Raw genomic sequence first — 18,441 nt, forward strand, 5'->3', positions numbered from 1 at the left:
GCAGGAACAAAGTCTCTTCGTCTTGGCAGCTTCCCTCGTCCAGCCTGGCATCCTTTGTAACCTTTAGTTCATCGTTCCCCATCGTTCCCCAAAAGGCCTATAGGGGAAATGTAAGTGAATACAGAGACATAGATAGGTGTGGATCCCATCCACCACCCACCTGCCCTGGGGTCAGGAACCAGCTTCTGACAGAGAGGTGAAGCAAGTGTCTAAGGACAGGAGCACCTGAAACCACAGCAGCCTATTTTGCAAGAGGATGCCTGTATCCCTCCCACATAGGTTGCCTTGAGGCCACAGTCTTTTTTTTACACTTACATAGGTTTTCCCTGGTCTCATTTGCATTGTTTTACCAGCATATCAAATGCAGTAACATGTATTTGTCATTAAAATCACCTAACTCCTACCAGCCCAAGTAAGAATGATTCTGGTATGAATTACGTGATTTTAACCCCCCTGTTATTTAAGAAAATGATTTTCAGGATAATGGATAGCATGCTACTCAGAAAACATGCCTCATTGTCCCTGGAATTTATTCAAATTCTTCTGAGACCTAGAAAGAAATATTTTTTTTTCTATTCTTCCAGGTTTTCTTCAGAACTTCCAGTACTGTACTTGGGGCAAAAGTGTTATGATTCCACAGGGCTTAACAGAATCTCTTCAGTGATGTCTCCTTCTAATAGAGACTGTTCAGTATAAAAAAAATCTGCCTCTTTTGGTGTAAATGGCAGAGACAACAGATGAAGTTTATATCCACTCCATTTAAAAATTAATATTCAGCATGCAGTGGTTTTGGTTTGGCAATTTGGTGTTAGCATAATGCTCTACTAGTCTGCCATCACTCTTACCTTTTTCTATGTTTTCCCCTCCTTGTACCTTGCAACTAAACATAACATGTCTATACTTACCACATCTACTCCTTCCCTCCTCCCCTGAGAAAACAACAAAATGATATTTTTTTTTTATTACACAGGCTGAGGATTTGCTGCTGGCAGATGTTGTCTGAGGATCTCTGTTACTGCACTGAAACCTAAGGGGAGCCCTGTAGTCAGGAATTTTCTCAGGTTTCAGCCTCTTCTGCTGTTCCGAGGGAAAAGATTGTAAAGAGGACAAGATAAAAAGTAAATCGTCTTCAGGCCATACTGCCATTTTCAGATGAGTGTAAAAATTTATGTGCTTAGCTGCAGGTCTTGGGCCCATAATCTTCAATGCATGAAGGGAGGGTATTCCCAGAGAGAGCTGTCCCTTCTGGGACAATCCCACCTGGGATTTTGCCTGAGGATGGGCTGATTTCTGAGACCAAAAACCCCCGTCCAGTCAGTAAAATTTGTATCAAAGGGCTGGTGGTTTGGTTAACACCTCGCAGGATTTGGCCATGGGACAACAAACAGATTGTATCATGAGGGACCTGAAAATTGTTTCCACGTGCTTTAATGTCTTGAAAAATATTTGATTAACCATAGAAACAGCATAGGCTGTTGCTCTGAATTAGCTGTTTGGTTTATGCTGGCATTAGAATAACACAGGAGATAGCTGCAAGACATACCCAGAGACTGTTGCCTAAATATTTGCGTTTCTGTGGTCCTTCTCTGCATGAAGCTATTGATAGAGAAACAGAATCAAACTCTGGGGATGGTTGTTTGTTACACAGAAGCTGGGTGGGTAATTTATAAGGCTTTGGTTTCTGTTCTTGTGAGATCTGCGTTAGAATTAATTGCTTTAATTGCTAAACCAACATGCTGATAGCTCCTCTGATGACCATAAAGGCAGTTTTTTAGTCCTACGGCTGATCTCTTTGCTACTGATCCATTGAGATAAGTGAAGAATATAAGGTTTTTCAAAACCACTTGTTGGTTATATTATATTGCAACTCCTGACACGTGCACTTGCTCGCTCACACAAACCGCTCTCTAACTCTAGCACTAAAATGTCCAAAGACTATTTATTTTTTATGCCACTGCTTTCCCAGTTGCATGTATCAAGTAAATGTTACTTGCCCCTGCTGCTGTTAATGAGTAAAGCGTAGAGATCCCAAGATGTCACTGGGGAATGGAGCACATGGATTCTTTTCTTCCTTTGGCTAAGAAAGCTACAGAGGCTGACTTAAATAAATAAGTAAGTAAGTAAGTAAGTAAGCAAATAAATAAATAAATAAATAAAAAGTAGCAGCAATAAAAAGCAGCAGCAGCAGGATCCTAAACGGTTCTGCACAAGTAATCTGATCTGACGTTTTGTAGCTTGTGCAGCCTCTTTTAGCTCAGTGACCTTTGCTGGAAAAGTGAGGTACTGTAGGTGGGACCTGATCCGGTACCCACTGAGGGCAAATTAGAGCTTTCCTTTTACTTCACATATGTTTTGACTGGGGCCACATCTAGAGACGTAAATGGGAATGCAGGACTTCGTGTTGGCCCGACTTCATGAAGTGCGTGACATCCTAGAAAATTTAGCCTGACTCCAAAAGAATCTGACCGTAAAAAAGTGTACCACAGCTAATGTCAGAGAGGGAAACATCTTTGAGAAAGCACACATACAAGAGGAACCAGAATGTCCTTTGTGGATGTGAACTGAGATTCAACAAAATAAGCAAGAAAAAAGTTTGGCCTGAGTTAGCAAACTTAAGTTGAAATTCTCCTGTCTAGAAAGGAAGATCTTTACAATTCACAAGATACAGACCCATAAACCTCTCCCTTGTGAGGGCTGGTTTCTTCTCAAATGACTAAATAAAGAAGGGTTTATTACTATGCTGATGCAGTATGTCAACATCTGTGGATTAGGATTACCTACTCTATATACTGGTGTAATAAAGTAAGGATAAGGTGTAAAGGGAAGTCAGAGTTCTTTGTTTAAATTGTATAATTCAGTAAACTGAGATCCAGCTGATCTGACCACTGCGCATTGACAAATAATTGTTCTCATGAGGCAGGTGAACTGAGCACGCTGTAGTTTTCATAAAAATTAAAAAGCCATGTCTGGCATGACAGACAGCTAGAAATGCTGCTTTGTTTTCCACATCTTGGGTGTAGAGTTCTGTCCGCTGCTATTGCATGCTCTTTTGTGGAGAGGGCCGCTGGGGATTCTCTGCTGTCTCTTACAACACAGCAAGCCAGTGCTTTGGCATGTACACCTCTAACTGTACATAAGTCCTGAAAATGCATCTGAAAAAGTGCAGGGTCTGTAATCTAGTGCAAAAGATTTTAAATTGCTTTCTCTGACATCTGTAACTACTGAAAGATGCAGACGCCTTTGCCATTGCTCCAAAGCAGATCCAGGGACAGTAATGGCCTTTGATGACTGGGTGCTGGTGACCCAGTCCTGCCTGGTGCTGATGACTCACATGCTCTACTAAATACTGTCAATTCCCATGGAAACTGAAGAGAATCAAGGTATTAAGGCCTATATACTTTACATTTCCTTGTATTCATTAAGGAAAGACATTATTTTAAACTAAACTGAAAGCACTTGTTCAGTGCAAGAAGTTTTTAGTTTGTATTACAGACATCAAAAGTACATCCGCATGCAAATCCTGAATGCAAACCTCATAGTGACATTCTATGTCTTGTTTAAACACTCTGGAAAGGTGAAGTTTGTCTAAATTGCATTTGCAGCTGCTTTTCCCACCTCTGAGGTAGCTAATGAAGTGTTTGAATTGCAGCTGACCTGAGTAGAGAATATCTTTCTCTGTCCACATGCCACTGCCTTTACCTCTCACCAGAGAATATTTCCCTTCATCTTCTGTTTTAACTGGTCCTGCCACTGCTCTCCTCCTGTAAAATGCCCTGAGCCATTTTAGAACCAGCTTTTCTTAGTGTTGTTTCTTAAAAAACCCCAAACAGTCCAACCTGAAAGCATTTTGGAGAAAATATAGAGAGTAATCATATGGAAAATTATACTAGGAGACACGAGGTTTGTAAAATGCTGTTGGCATAGGAAGAACAGGGTCTGGAAGTGCTGCCCAGTATAACATGGATCTTCTGCAGTCAGCATAGTTTATTATCTCTGACCTCAGGAAACTTCTCCCTCAGCAGTGCCCCTAGAGGAATTAGCATAAATTAGCATGTTCCTTTAGATATATTCCTGTCTCAAAAGTGAATTTAACGCTTGCAAAAGAACATGGATCGACAGCTCTTGGACCCAAGCCTATTCATTTCTGAAAGAAATACAGGATCCATGAACCAGAGGTGCCAGCTTCTCGCTTTCCTAAGAAATCACTCTGTGGAAGAGGAGTCAGTCCCAGGGATGGGAGGGAATGTCCCCCTTGCACACTGAGACCCAGCCTGATACTGACACCCTCATTAATAAAAATGAAGCACTTCCCACTGCACCATGGCTACAGCTGTCAATTATCACCAGAGATATTCTTCCCGCTGAATGGAGAAAGAAGAGTTTGACAGCTGACCCAGGTTTACCATTCCTCCCTTATATACTAGTAGTAGCATAATTTTGTGAGTTACTATTGAGACAACTAGTTTAATCTGTTTTAGAAAAGCCTAAAATATTACCAATAGCTGCTGTAAAATACCAGAGGAGAGAAATGATGAAGAATTCTTCCTTCCAGCTTTTCTTTCCCTGTCTTCAATTCCTGACCTTGTTGTGGTCGTAGGAATCTGTTTATTTAAATCTAGCTTGCCTACAGAGAAGATCGCCTTGTCCATAGTATGTATGCTTTGCTGTTCAGTTGGTAGTTGCCAGCAAATTACCTTTTTTTCAACCATTATAAGTGATTTTTTTTTCCTTTTTGTCTAACCACTTGTATCAGAGCTTTATAACCACATCAAAAGCTTTAGGCAAAACACCTTTTTCCAGCTTGCAGCACTGTATAACTTTACACCTGGTTACATGGCAAACCACACGTTTTACATACAAATCTTACATATATTCACATTTTCCTTAGGCAGTCAGATTTGAAGCTCTTTCTATAGCAGGCTTTTTATTGCTTGGTTTGGGGATTTTCTCATCAGCTGTTATTAAAAAGATGGGGAGAATTGTACAGAGAAATGTCTGTCTTGGTAATTCTCTGGTTGCCATATCACCTGAGCATCTGAGCACCTTACAGGCTTCAAAGTGTTTATCTTTTCAACACCCCTCTGACAGAGAGAAGTGTTGTAACGCAATTTGTGAGGTGGGGGACTGAGGAAGAGGCTTGCTGCATCTCTGCTGAGGGGGGATATTGCTCTGCAGCGTGGCCCCTGCGTCCTCGTCAGCCTGGCTGGAGCGCAATATGCCTTCTGTCCAGTCAGTGCAATGGATTTTTCTTCCCATAGAAGAGAAGGAACCAATCTGCTTTAATTCTTACCTTGGTGTAGGCCTGGGATGTGGCCAACATGAATGCTTGAGCCTGGGAGCTCTGCAGCAATCCCACGTCTACCAGATTACATGTAGCTTAAACAAATTACTGAAGATGATACAGGAAATCTGAAGCAGAGTGAGTAGAACATGAGCTATGGGCATGTGATTCAGACTGAGATGCACTACAGTATCACAGACGCTTGTGTGGAGCTGCCAGGTACAACACGCGGTCTGCAAGAAACCTGAATCTTCCTGGTGCAGCAGCTGGAGGCAAGTGTCAAAAATGAGAGTAGTTATTTACCAAATGCATCCTAGCCTAGGATTTGGTTAGGTACAGTTGGAAAGCATTGAGAGGTTTAGGTTTCATCTACCCTACACCACCAAATAGCTAATGAATAGGTATGATATTTTTATAGCATGATAGCATTCAAACCCTATTTGAAATGTTCCTGCCTGTCCTGTTACTTTAAATGATATTCCAGCTGCGCATTGAATGAGCAGTAAAAAAAAATTGTGGAACTAAAAAATATTAATAGCACCTGCTTTATCACTGCAAACACATTGGAGGGAGGTATGAACCTTGCCTGGCATCGTCAAATGTCTGGCACATTACAGCATTTTGCATGTTCAGCAATAATCTTCACAGAATCAGGTTGGAAGGGACCTCAAAAGATCATCTGGTCCAACTTTTCCTGGCAAAGGGAGCCTAGACGAAATTACCTAGTAACCTGTCCTATTGCATCTTGAAAACCTCCAGCGATGGGGACTCTGCCATGTCCTTGGGAAGGTTGCTCCAGTGATCAACTGTTCTCTCTGGTGCAACTTGTATCTGTTACCCCTTGTTTTCTCTCTGTGGCTCCTCATGAAGGGAATGCCTCCGTCCTCTTTGTAGCTGTTTAAGTAAGGGAAAACTGTGATGAAGTCCGCCCTGAGCCTTCTTTTCCCCAGGTAAAAAAGACCGAATGCCTTCAGTGTTTCCTCAGGTTCTGCATCCCTTTGATCATTTTCATGGCCCTCCTTTGGACCCTCTCCAGTCTGTTTACACCTTTATTGAATTGTAAGGGCCAGAACTGGACACAGTACTCCAGGTACAGCCTGACAAGTGCTGGGCAGAGTGGGATCATCATGTCTCTACCCCTGCTAGTAAAAACCCTGCAGATGCAGTCCAGGATCCAATTTGCCTTTGTTGCTGGAGCCCTGCACTGCTGACTCATCTTCAGCTGCTTGTCCACCAGGAACCCCGGGTCCCTTTCAGCAAGACTGATCCACACACATCCCAGCCTGTATTGGGCTCTTTGGTTGTTTCATCCCGGGTGTAGGACTGCACCCTGGTCTTTGTTAAACTTCATACTGTTCTTGCTAGCCCACTCTTCCACCCTGTCCAGGGCAATTCATTCAGCAATAAACTTCTTTTTCACCAGACTGTTGGTGAGTTGCTTATACAAAAGCATCCACATATTTTGTGAAGGCAGAAAAATGCACCCCATTATCTGCTGCTTGAATCTTTCCATTTGTCATTGCAATGCACTCAGAGCTCCAGGGCATGGTTTTGATAAATAATTAAGGGCTAATCTTGGAAATGCTTTGTGTGTGGAGCTGCCATTGAAATCGATGGGTGTTCTGAGCACGGAGAACTTGCCCTAGTGAGTCCTTAATCTTGCAGTAAACCAAAGAAGCATTTGTTTTGCAACTGTTTGGTGGAATAATGTGAGCATGTGCACTGAGATTTTATTTTTCATCATTCTTTGCAATGATGAAGGACACTGTAGTGTTTATATACAACATCAATGCAATGTAGGAAAACAACAGTGGATTTCTGGAGATATTATCTTCTTTGGTTTATAAACAAGTCACTGTTGACTATCAACCACTATCAATTTTTCATCAATTAGTACATAAAAGACACATCTCAGCAGTCATCAAAATATTTATAATCACCATTATGTTAACCTATGATTCTATGAGTCTGTTCACACGCATATAAGTAATCAGAGTGACTTTGATTTTGTCTCTCAGTAAAAATGCCAGAGATAAAAATGCAAACAGGTCAAGGCAAGCTTTTAAGTATAAATGACTAAGGTAACTAATGAAAAACAAACATGATGGATGGCATAATAATGCAAAAGATAAATCTTATTGTGAAACACTGGTATTCTGAAAATTCTGTATAAAAGAAGTGTTTTGCATTACCAGTGTCTGAATAATTTCTTTGAAATTGCTAACTATTTTATCATCATTATTATAAGACTTTTTAAAATAAATTAGCTGAGCTTAAAGGTCAAGAACCATAAATAGATGAGATCTTCCTTTACATATACTGTCTGCATATGAAACAAAGTTTTTTAGTTCTTTTTGCAATAGAAGTTTGAGTTAATCTCTCCCTTTTTATGCTGCTTATTTACAAACCACAAGCTTCTATGTGTCTCAGTGGGCTGAAAAGCTGATTATTAAAAAGCTGGATATATACTATCCTAAGTTGAAGTGCTGCCTTTACTTGCTATTTTTGAAAACGGGCTGTGGAAGAGTTCTCCATATTTTATTTTTCTCATCAGAGTAAAGCTGCAATAATAGTGTGCAGCCCAGCCCCGGCCATGAGAACCCGCTGTGCTGCGCCGAGCCCAGCAGCCCACCCCGGTAGACCCGCGTGGCTGCGGTCACATAAGGCACGTCTGGATCCACAGCCACTGTCGGATGAATCGGTGTCTGATTCTGAACTGTGTGAAGTGATGTGCCAGAGGTTGGTATTTGGGTTTTTTTTTGTTTGTTTGAGATCCACAGCGTGGGCTGCTTTGAACATCATTATTCGCTGCACTGGGTCTGCCTGCCGTGGACCGGGGATGTGTCCTGACCTCCTGTCCTGCACCTGGAGAGGGCAGCAGCAAAGTCACACCAGCTCCTCTCTCTCCCTTTCTCCTCAAGGGGAAACATGGAACAGCTGCATGAGCATTTGAACTCTGAGGTGTAAACTGGCTGGTTAACAGTCTTTTTAAAACTTACCTTCTTTTTCCCTTCTCTTTTGAATTAGTGCTGGGAAAAGGTTGGCAGGGTATGAAATGTTGTAGAATTAAATACTATGATATATACATGAATTCTTGTATGAATTCCCTCTTTTTAAATCACTGCAACCACACTGCTATAAAAATGTTTCTGGTTTGTAAATATTGATAAAATTGTATTTCCAATATGTGAATAGGATTTTAGTTGGACAAATTAAATAAAATGCCCCTGTGTGAATAAAATTTCTTTTCACAGAACACAGAATTTGAGGTTAACTTTCATGTAACAACCTTTTGAAAATCTTTAACTTCAAAGGAGAACCAGAAAGCAGCAGGTATTAAATCCAGAATACATTTTTCCTCTAAACTGTAAGGACGCTGTCCAGATTGCATTCATCAAATGATTTGCATGACTGTATGGCTTAATATTCTCACTCACTTCCAGAGCTGTGCATGATCTGATCTTTTCAAACTTATGGACATCGCACTTCCAGTCATTCAGCTAAGGGTAACGGACTTAGCAGAGAACTTGCCAAAGCTCGTCACAGTGAAGAGGAAAGGTATGAAGATCATTACTGTGTGACTTCAGTCCTCTGATCCCATTGCCTTCCTGTAAAGGGCAAGTACCTGAAGGTTGGTTTAAACTGGGACAACCAGTGGGACGCGTGGAAGGTTCTTCTGGGGGAACTTTTTCTCTAGACTGGAGGTAAGACAGGGAAAAGCAGAGGTAGGACTGGGTCTTTGCCGTGGAAAAAACCTTTCTCACCTGAAGACATCCAATATCGATCAGATCTTCTAGACGTAAAATAGCTGGGTAGGTTGGTGCAGCACAGAGTGTAATTTCAGAGCCAGTGCCAGGGAACATGGATATGCCAGTATGCTCTTTGGTGACTGGTCTTAATTTATCTTTTTCCCTTCCCTGTAGTTTTTGTAACAAAGGGACGCGATGCTTTCTATTGAAAATGTGCAGAAAGGGTTTGGCAATGCTGGTACTCAGAAGGCTGAGGGGTTCCTTTTCCCCAGCCAGGTTTTTCTTCCCGCCCCTACCCCCTCAAGGATTTTACCCTGGACGTTTGTGATCCAGCCCTCCACAAGAGATTATGACCGATTTCAGTGGCTAAAAATTTAAATTTGATTCATCTTCTTTTGAAATATGATGTGATTGGCCATTAAAAATTAACTATTGGAGTATTTTAGCCAAAACAGTGGATGAGTTTAAACATTAAAAGAAGGGAAGAGGATTTTTGCTTTGTTGGTTTATCTGTTACCTTCCACTGCTTTCTAAAGGGTATGTTTTGATCCAGATTCTTGAAAAAAGATCTAAAACCTGTACACGCAGAACATGATGCTCTCCTTTGGCCTTAGCTGAACCCATGAATACAGCCTGGAACTCTATTCTGGATTATTAAGATCCATCAGTATGTGGTTTGTTTCAGAAATATGAATAATAGCTTTTCTATTACTAAATTCAATTTCTTGATTAACAAGAGGCCATCTGGATCAAGACTGCAAAAAGGGAAGCAGGGAAGCAGGAACCCTTCGTTTTGCTTGACCTTGTCTTCTAAAGATGCCTATAGCGGCGGGTATCTATATTGAGATATCCTTCCAGCAAGCCAATTCATCTCCCGTTTTGTTTTAACTCACCTTTTAAAACGTTAGTGCAATAGAGCAACCTAACAGCAAAGAGTAAGATTAATACAGATATTTTGTACTGAGTCTATGAGAAATAATCTATTTACAGACAAGAAACTAAGTTGAATAAAAGATGCTACCTAAAGTGTGGAAAGCAATAAATATCAGCTAGGAACTACAGATAATGGCATCATATTTACATCTATTGCCTTAACTAATAATGTATTTCTAGGATCTTATAAATTAATATCTTTTTGCAGAACGTAATTTATCAACTTTCTTCAGTCTTTATTTCTGCCTGAAATATGAGTACATTGCATTAGATATGATATTACATAGAAAAAGGAACAAGATGCAAAAGCTTAAAAGAACCAGTATTTATGATTAATGGTATGCTGGCTTGACATTTCGGATTTAATGGAATCCTTTGTGACCCTCTTTTTTTTTTTTATTTTTAATTTCTTTGTAGTAAAAGTTTTCATAAGTAACATTAGTTGCCTGTAATATGGAGTGAGTAGGAGGTGGAAGAAAGTCTTCCATTAAAAAACATGTTGTGTTTTGAGTCTTGTTTTCAGAACCAAAATTACTCAGCAACTTCACATGACTATTGAAATCTACTAATGAAGACATTTCCTAAGATACCTTCTATTTGCTCGCTGCAAGGGGAGGGTGTGAACACCTGTGAATCAATTTGAAGACTGGATTTGACGGCCTGAGCTCATATCATGAAACCGTTGTCTTGACTTCTGCTTTTAACGTTAATCTATTGTCTTTTTTTTTTCTAATAAGGGGCAACGAAGCTGGCAAAGGGTCTTGAGAAAAAGTCTTATGAGGAGTGGCTGAGGGACTTGGGTTTGTTTAGTCTGAAGAAAAGGAGGCTGAGGGGGGAACTTATTGCTCTCTAAAACTACCTGAAAGGAGGTTGTAGAGAGGTGGGCTTTGGTCTCTTCTCACAAGTTACAACTGATAAGCCAAGAGGAAATGGTGTCAAGTTGTACCCGGGGAGGTTTAGGTTAGACTTTAGAAAAACTTCTGCACTGAAAGGGTTATCAAAGACTGGAACAGGCTGCCCAGGGAAGTGGTTGAATCACCATCCTTGGATGAATTTAAAAGCTGTCTAGATATGGTGCTCAGGGACATGGTTTAGAAGTGGGCCTGGTAGAGCTAGATAACGGTTGGACTTGATGATCTTAAAGGTCTCTTCCAGCCATAATGATTTTATGATTCTATGAATAACTTCTTTGGGCTAGCCCTATGCCAAGAGCTCCCGGGAGTTCCAATTCCCAGGAGCAAACTCAGGGAACGAATTAGAGGAGAGGAAAGCCCAGGGAGTTATTTAACATTAGTCTCACCTTATTCCTCTGCTTTCTTGATAAGAAACTTTATCCAAGGATTAAAACTCATACTCCCTAGACATAAATAAATGTTGTTATATCTTTTTTTTTTTTTTTTTTTTTTTGCCAAAGAGCAGTATAAGGCACGGAAGCAGTGTGCTCTGATTTGACCTGCTGCCTGATCTTTACCTTGCCTTATCACTAATGTAATTGCAATTGCTCCTGCACTGGCCCTGTTTGCCCTCCCTTTGAGGGAGGAACAGCAGGACGATGGCTCAGTTCCCGCTGTTTCCAGCTGGTTTTGGTGATACCTAGTACCTGCCTATGAATCTCTACTACTTAAGTGTCAGACCTGCACTAAACCACTGTTCAGACTGTGAGCGTGCTCTTTCCAAGGTTGGTATAAAAAAGGGAAGGAACTTCCTTGTATCAGTCTCTTTCAAACCTTCTGTCTAGGGCAAGCTACCACCAAACATTAAAAGCTTGCTGGTGGTCACTTCGTAGCGGCAGACAAACCCAGAAACACCAGGGTCCCAGAACTCCAGTGTTCCTCTCACTTGATACCACGACTTGCGCTCCAGCTCCCCACATCTATTCTTGTCTCCTGTCCCTCAGGTCAGCATCCACCAAAACACTGCAGTGCAGTTTTGACTGGGGTTTTAGCATCCTCCTCAAAAAGAAGAGTGGCAAGTTCTGCACCCTCCAAGAGACCTCTGCACCTTCAAATCTCAAGCCTTGCTGAAGTAACCCACTATTTATAGAAAGTAATTCTGCATCGCAGCCTGTTAGGTACCTCTGAGACAACATCAGAGGCTTCCTTCCTCCTGGTACATATATGATGTGTCTTCTGTAATAATTTCAGCATCTGACTCCCAGTCTCCCTTACTGACCTCCTCACATCCATCTTGTATGTGCTCAGCTGATGCTGCCCTTCCCATGCTGCTCTGCAAGTTTTTGTGGATGGGGATACGAGTGATAATTACACAGCAAAGACAGTGCTCACATTCAATCCTGCATTAAAAAAAAAAAAAGCCAACAAGTGTTCTCTAATGCTACTGAAGACAGGTCATTTGTCTTTTTGCTCTGTGCTGGTCAGCACCTTATAAATGGGTACCAGATCAGTGCAAGCAGTTGTAGTCCAGGAGCACTTTATTTATCCTAGTCACTGACCAGCTGTGTAATATGCATTTTCTTTTGCTAATATGCTGTCGCCCAGTATGAGAGTGAAGCTTGTTCTTCTAGAAACTGGCAAACAAAAGAGAAACCAGCTGGCATGGAAACCCATCGAATGCCATCTAAGCCTGTGGGATGACAGTAGGAGATGAAGGGAACTAAGAGAAATATTAGAACAACAATGGGAAAGGTTGGGAAGGCGGGGGACTAGCAAGAATTGGAAAAAGGTGGAATGGGGACGGTGAACAGGGGAAGGAAGGACAAAAATAAAGGATGTATTAGGGCTGAGTGTGCAACTAGAGAACAGAGAAATGGCAGATAGGAAAAGTTACAGATTAAATACAATTATTAGAAAATAGAAAAAGACAAAATGGGGAAATAGGGAAAATGACAAAGTGAGACTAGAATTATTCAGTTCACTGTATTCATGGTTCAGTGTACTGTTTTCCCTGTCGTCCTGTTGATGTTGCAATTTGTTCTTGAACTTAGTATTTCTTACTAAAGTAACAATGATCAGGTTTAGAAAGTATTATCCCGGCAAGAATAAAAGGTGCTGTTTCCTAACTGCATCAGACAGGATTGAACAGCTTTCTCCAGAACAATACAGTTCTGTTGAAATCTAACGTTTCATGGGACTGCTGTGATGGGAGAATGGGAATGTCTAATGTTTCTCTTTCACAATGTTGAAACATTTATATCAATTTGATTTGACTTACTTAGTAAAGATAATATATTCTCTTTAACATTTTAATACAAGAGTTTAAGTGAAACCAGAATGCTGAAGTCTGAGATACCTTGATAATGTCAAAATGAAAGGTTTTGTTAATTAATTGAATTCTTCTGAGATGTTTATTTGTCTTCAGTTTTTTACTGAACAATATGAAATTTCAGAATTCCTTGTGGAATAAAAGAACTGGTTCCAAATCATGCACAGAAATAACTTTTAATGCCTGCTTAGCTAGTTGATTTAAAAATTAATAAGAGCTCAATTTCTTAAACACTGGAGTAATAGATTATAAATTGGAAAGACCTGGCTACAATTCTCTAGCTGAGTCCTTTAAATAATAAAATGTCACTCAAGCAATTCCTGTTTTAGCAAAAGCCCAGTGCTTAGAATGTGATTTAATACAGCAAAACCACTATAAATTATGCTATATTGCCCCAAAGTTAATCACTTTCAATGTTGCAAATTTGTGCCAATCCAAATCTAGTTTCCTGCAATCTCCAGCCACTGTGTTTTGTTCTGATTTTGACTGTTAAATTGAAAAAAAATCTGTTCCTTATGTTAGTGCTATGGGATTATGTCATCGTTTAACTTTCCCTTTGTTAAACTAAATAGACTAAGATCCTTGGCTCTTTTGTTAGCAATAATTTCAAATTTCTCCTAAAAGCTGTTCTTGGTATTCTTTCTATTTCATCGAACCTTTTCTGAATTACAGACACCAGAAGTCAGCAGAGCACTTGCTATTTTCGTACCAAATATAGAGTTTGTAATAATCAATATTCTTCTGTCTACACTTGTGTGGTGAAGAGCAGTCTGCCTGGCCAGTCTGTCACTGAGAGCACTTACAGCTCAGGTTTGGCTGTTGCCTCCCCATCAGCTTCAGATCCTGTCTAGATTCCTGCCTTTTTTTAATTAATCAAATTCTTCTTAGACGTTTAATTGTTTTTGGCTTTTTTTTTTCTGTGTGATACGAAACTTCAGAATTCCTTGTGGGATAAAATAACTAATTCCAAATCACCTGCACAAAGAGTTTTTAGTACCTGCTTAGCTACTTGATTTAAAAATTAATGAATGCCTCATTTCTAAAGCGCTGGACTAATAGAATATAAGGCTGAAAGAGCTGGCTACAATCCTCTGCTGAATCTTTTAATAAGTAAAATATTTTTACTATATACGAGCATATAATTGTATTTATCAGCAAAAAATCTCTCATTTGATGCCTGTTGCTCCAGTTTCACTTCATATTTAATGATATAAAAATCAACCGGATTTTTCTTCCATCCTGACAGTCATATTTAAATAGGTCTAAGTAAGCTGTTTCCTCTCATTCTTTAAAAGCCTTCAAGTTCTGCATAATCGTCCAATCTTCATCCGTAGCAGAATTTCTGACTTCATAGCTGACACTCTTCTGAGCAGAAGATTGGAGCAGATGACCTATTGTGGTCACTTCCAACCTGTGTGATCCTATGATGCTGTAAGTTTCTTCCTTGTAAGTGGAAGAAAAGAACAAATTATTGAGGTTCTTGCCGACAGCCTTCATGCTTGATAATGATTGACAACTATACTCAGAGGCCAATGAATCAGTTTTTAATCCCTTTAATGTTTAGCCTGTTGATTTGGTGTTCCCCTAATTTCTTGATAAAGGCATTTCTATGGCACCAAACCATGTGCCTTAGAAAAGCCTAAAGTATCATTACTGTTCATTCTACCAGCCAAATTTAAAATCTCATCAGAACCTCTCAAGATGCACCAGCCTTTCTAACAGCAAGCTTTTAAACAGAGAGTAACAGAAGACTAAAATTAATGTTTTAGCAGAGTCAGTAAAGAATTCAAGAGACTTGTCTTGGATTTATTGAGTGGGTGATAGTTCTTTCTCATTCCACTCTGTAACACCCCCAACTTATGGTTTGAGTCCTGCTGTGAGAACAGCAATTTGAAGGATGATGCCAAAATGACCAAGCTTATTTTTCAAAAGTCTCTTTCTTTCTCTTGCTGCCACCTAGTTTTTAGGCTCATAAGCAGCAGAAAAACTGTTGTTTCTTATAATAATTTTTTAAAAACATTATTTGTCTTAAACTGAAATAGTGAACTCTGTCTGCTTGGAATAAGAGACTTCCTTTCCCCTTTTAAAAAGTGGCAGAGTTTGAGACATGGTTTAATTTCAATGGCTCAGATTGTGTATTAAATACTTTTGTAAATGACAGTTATATAAGTGCTTGAAGCTGATTTTACATGTTACAATGCTATTTTTTATTAACATATAACCTATAATTATATCTTAAATAAATCAGTTATCTTTATTACTTAGGCAGACTCACCAACTGTTTTATGCAGAATATTCAGTCTGCTAAATTGCACTGATGTGATGTACAGTTACAGTTCTGTAGGAACATCATGAAAAGATCACAAGGAATACAAGAAAGATATGTGGGAGGAGAGCTGAAAAAGGATAGCACAATTTGTGTCAGGGTAAGAGAAAGTGGTTATAAAATGATAGCTAACTCTTACTCAAATACCAGATAAATGAAGACGAGTTTTGGAGGCATTTATTACTACGGAGGCAGCAGTCTGGGGGAATGCTCCATCTTATCATCTGGCAATGCAGCAGGGAACTACAAGGAAAAGCTATGGGAATTACGTGTAGCAGCAGAAAGAGAGATGTCAGAACGAAATTACTGATCCTCACCTGCCATATTCCTGACAAACACCTGTCTGTTAACAAGTTTCCATGCACGGTGTCCATCCCCCTACCATTAGCTGCCTTAAAGACAGCTGTCTGCTAATGTGCTCCCTCCGCACTCAAAAGGCAGATGCACAGGCACCTGTGCAACTTCATTTCCACCCATTTTAGACAGTACTGGAAGTGTCAGCCACCCTTCGCTGTCAAGGGAGTCTAGACTTAAGATTAGATGCTTGACACTTCTGACTTCAGGTAACCTGTGTGAGTGTTTTTATGGTGAGATTGGCTGTGCTGGCAAATGAGAGGTAGAGCCAAGTAGGAAATTATTGTTGGCAGTCTATGACAATTATATCTATTTTTTTCTAATACTGACCGATACATTAGCCATGACGTGTTAAGCAGTACGGAAGAAATCACATACCTACACACAAGGATGCGTGATTTTTGGAAGTAAAGTAACTGTGTGATTTGCTTTTTTTTAGTGTGGTTTCCTCAAAGTTTCTGGTTGTACAAGGATGCACACCACAGAACATCAAACACACTCCTTTCCTTTGTGTGCTTGTTGAGATGAAATACAAGACAAAGAGCAGGCTAAACGGGTCTGATACAAAATAACAAAGCACTGCACATTAAGTGATTACGGTAAGTTTGTCTGCCTGACTGCCTAAGGAAAATAACTCAGCATGGGTCAGATCCTCAGCTGACACAGTGGTGCAGATTCACTGAAACAGAAAGGAGGCTGTAACTATAAATATTTTGCCAGTTCAGAGTAACTCTGAGATGAAAAAAAAATATAACAGAGGCTGTCCTGTACGAAATCATTCTTCTTCCTGCATGTACCACCTCTGGTGAACTCCAGGCATATTTAATTATGTTACCATATGCTGCCCTCCTCAATAGGCATGTTTTTAAGAACTTAACTCAAGACTCTTCGTGAATAATTTAGGACTGGTGGTGTATGGGGGAAGCTGAGAAGGTTGTTTTTTTGTTTTTCTTCAAGACAGCACCTCAACAGTCTCAAAAGCCAGTGTTCACCAGCGATGCTTTTTGCTTCCTTTCTAGCCCTGTTCCTCAGCATACCACTGAGTTTTAAAGTCGCTACACAAAACAGATTGAAGCAGGTTGCAAACAGCAGGTAGGGTGTATCATGCCTGCTTCAACAAATTAAAATTTGAATCACAATCTAAGCTAGCTCCATGCTTTTTCTCTGGTCAACAGTAGAAGAGTTTAGGTCAAGAGCAAGACGGTTTAGGAGGACAGTTTATCCCACACTCCTTCAGGTGTCTAAGACGATACGTAAGGGTGAGTCTATCTCCAGTCATGAAAAGAGTCAAGGTAATCAACTTGGACTAGGCAAGGTCTGGATTTTAAGATCAATTAAAAGGAAGTAAAGTAGAAAGGAAAAAATTGGTCTAATTAGAAAAAAAAATAATGTTTACAGGCCTTGATTTGTTGCAATCCTGGCCCAATACAACAGATACACTTAAACTGGAACCCTAACTTGCAGGTGGGTAAGCGTGGATGAGCAGAATCCCAAAACAACTGACTTAAAACAAGCCGTGCACTTAGTACTACCTGCTCTGGCCTACCTCTGCAAAAAGTATGTATGCTTCGATAGGCTGTGTTTGAGAAACAAAGTTTCTTAGTCAGCTCAACAGTTTTTCAGCTCGATTTTCACTGGTTGAAGGGGACAAGAGCAGAAAAGTTTTATTTATGGTTCAATAAATAACTAGATGCATGGAGGTACATATATGTATAGACAAAGGTGGTGATATTTTTATTTAATTGCTGGTGTTTGGGGTAATGTGGAGGATGTGTAATTGGCAAGTGTAGAAGAAAATAGCCCTCATTTCCAAGGTGAGGATAACTGCCGTGCCTGATGCCTGATGGTTCGTGCTGCAATAAGGATGAGATGTTTTTGATATAAAATTTCCTATTGGAGACTGGGGAAACATTCCACTGCTTTGAATCAAACAGAAGATAAAGAGGTATCTCTAACTTGAAAAAAATACAGTTCTTTTATCAATAAGGAAGCAGATTTATTTTGGAAGGATTGGCAAATGAGATTTTGCTCTCTGTTCTTTGAAGTCTGAGAGTTTTTGTTTTTTTTTAAACACTTCCTTATGTTGCAGTGTCAGTGGGGAGTGTGTTTTGTTCTTTCACTTTTGCTGAGTTCACATGACGCCACTCCTTTTACTACTGCCATAATGTCAGCTCGACTCCGTTAGTAGCCATTGTGCATTAAACCACTTTGACACCTGGCATCTTTCTTTCACAGCATCCATCGCTTGCAACAAAGCAGTCAGCTAATTTTTCTCTGTGGCTGCCACAGCAGAAGATTCAGTAGAAGCTGGTCTGACAGAGCAATGATTGATGACCATAATCGTCCCTGTCTGGATAGAAAGTGTATCACCTACCCATTTGTTCTGTTTCTGCCAGCTCCAAAAGCAAAGGTCCTGACTTCACTAAGAAAATAGCTGAAGGTCTCTGGCATGGCAGCAAACCTCTGCACCTACTATTAGCATCGGTTGACTCCTATTTGCCATGTGAATAAAGAAACCTAAGCTTCTTTACCCTCTAGCTATAAACTGGCCAGACTGTAGGTTAATTCTGCACTGC

Source organism: Charadrius vociferus, unplaced genomic scaffold, assembly GCF_000708025.1.
Source record: "Charadrius vociferus isolate BGI_N301 unplaced genomic scaffold, ASM70802v2 scaffold348, whole genome shotgun sequence".
In the NCBI taxonomy this organism is placed as follows: domain Eukaryota; kingdom Metazoa; phylum Chordata; class Aves; order Charadriiformes; family Charadriidae; genus Charadrius; species Charadrius vociferus.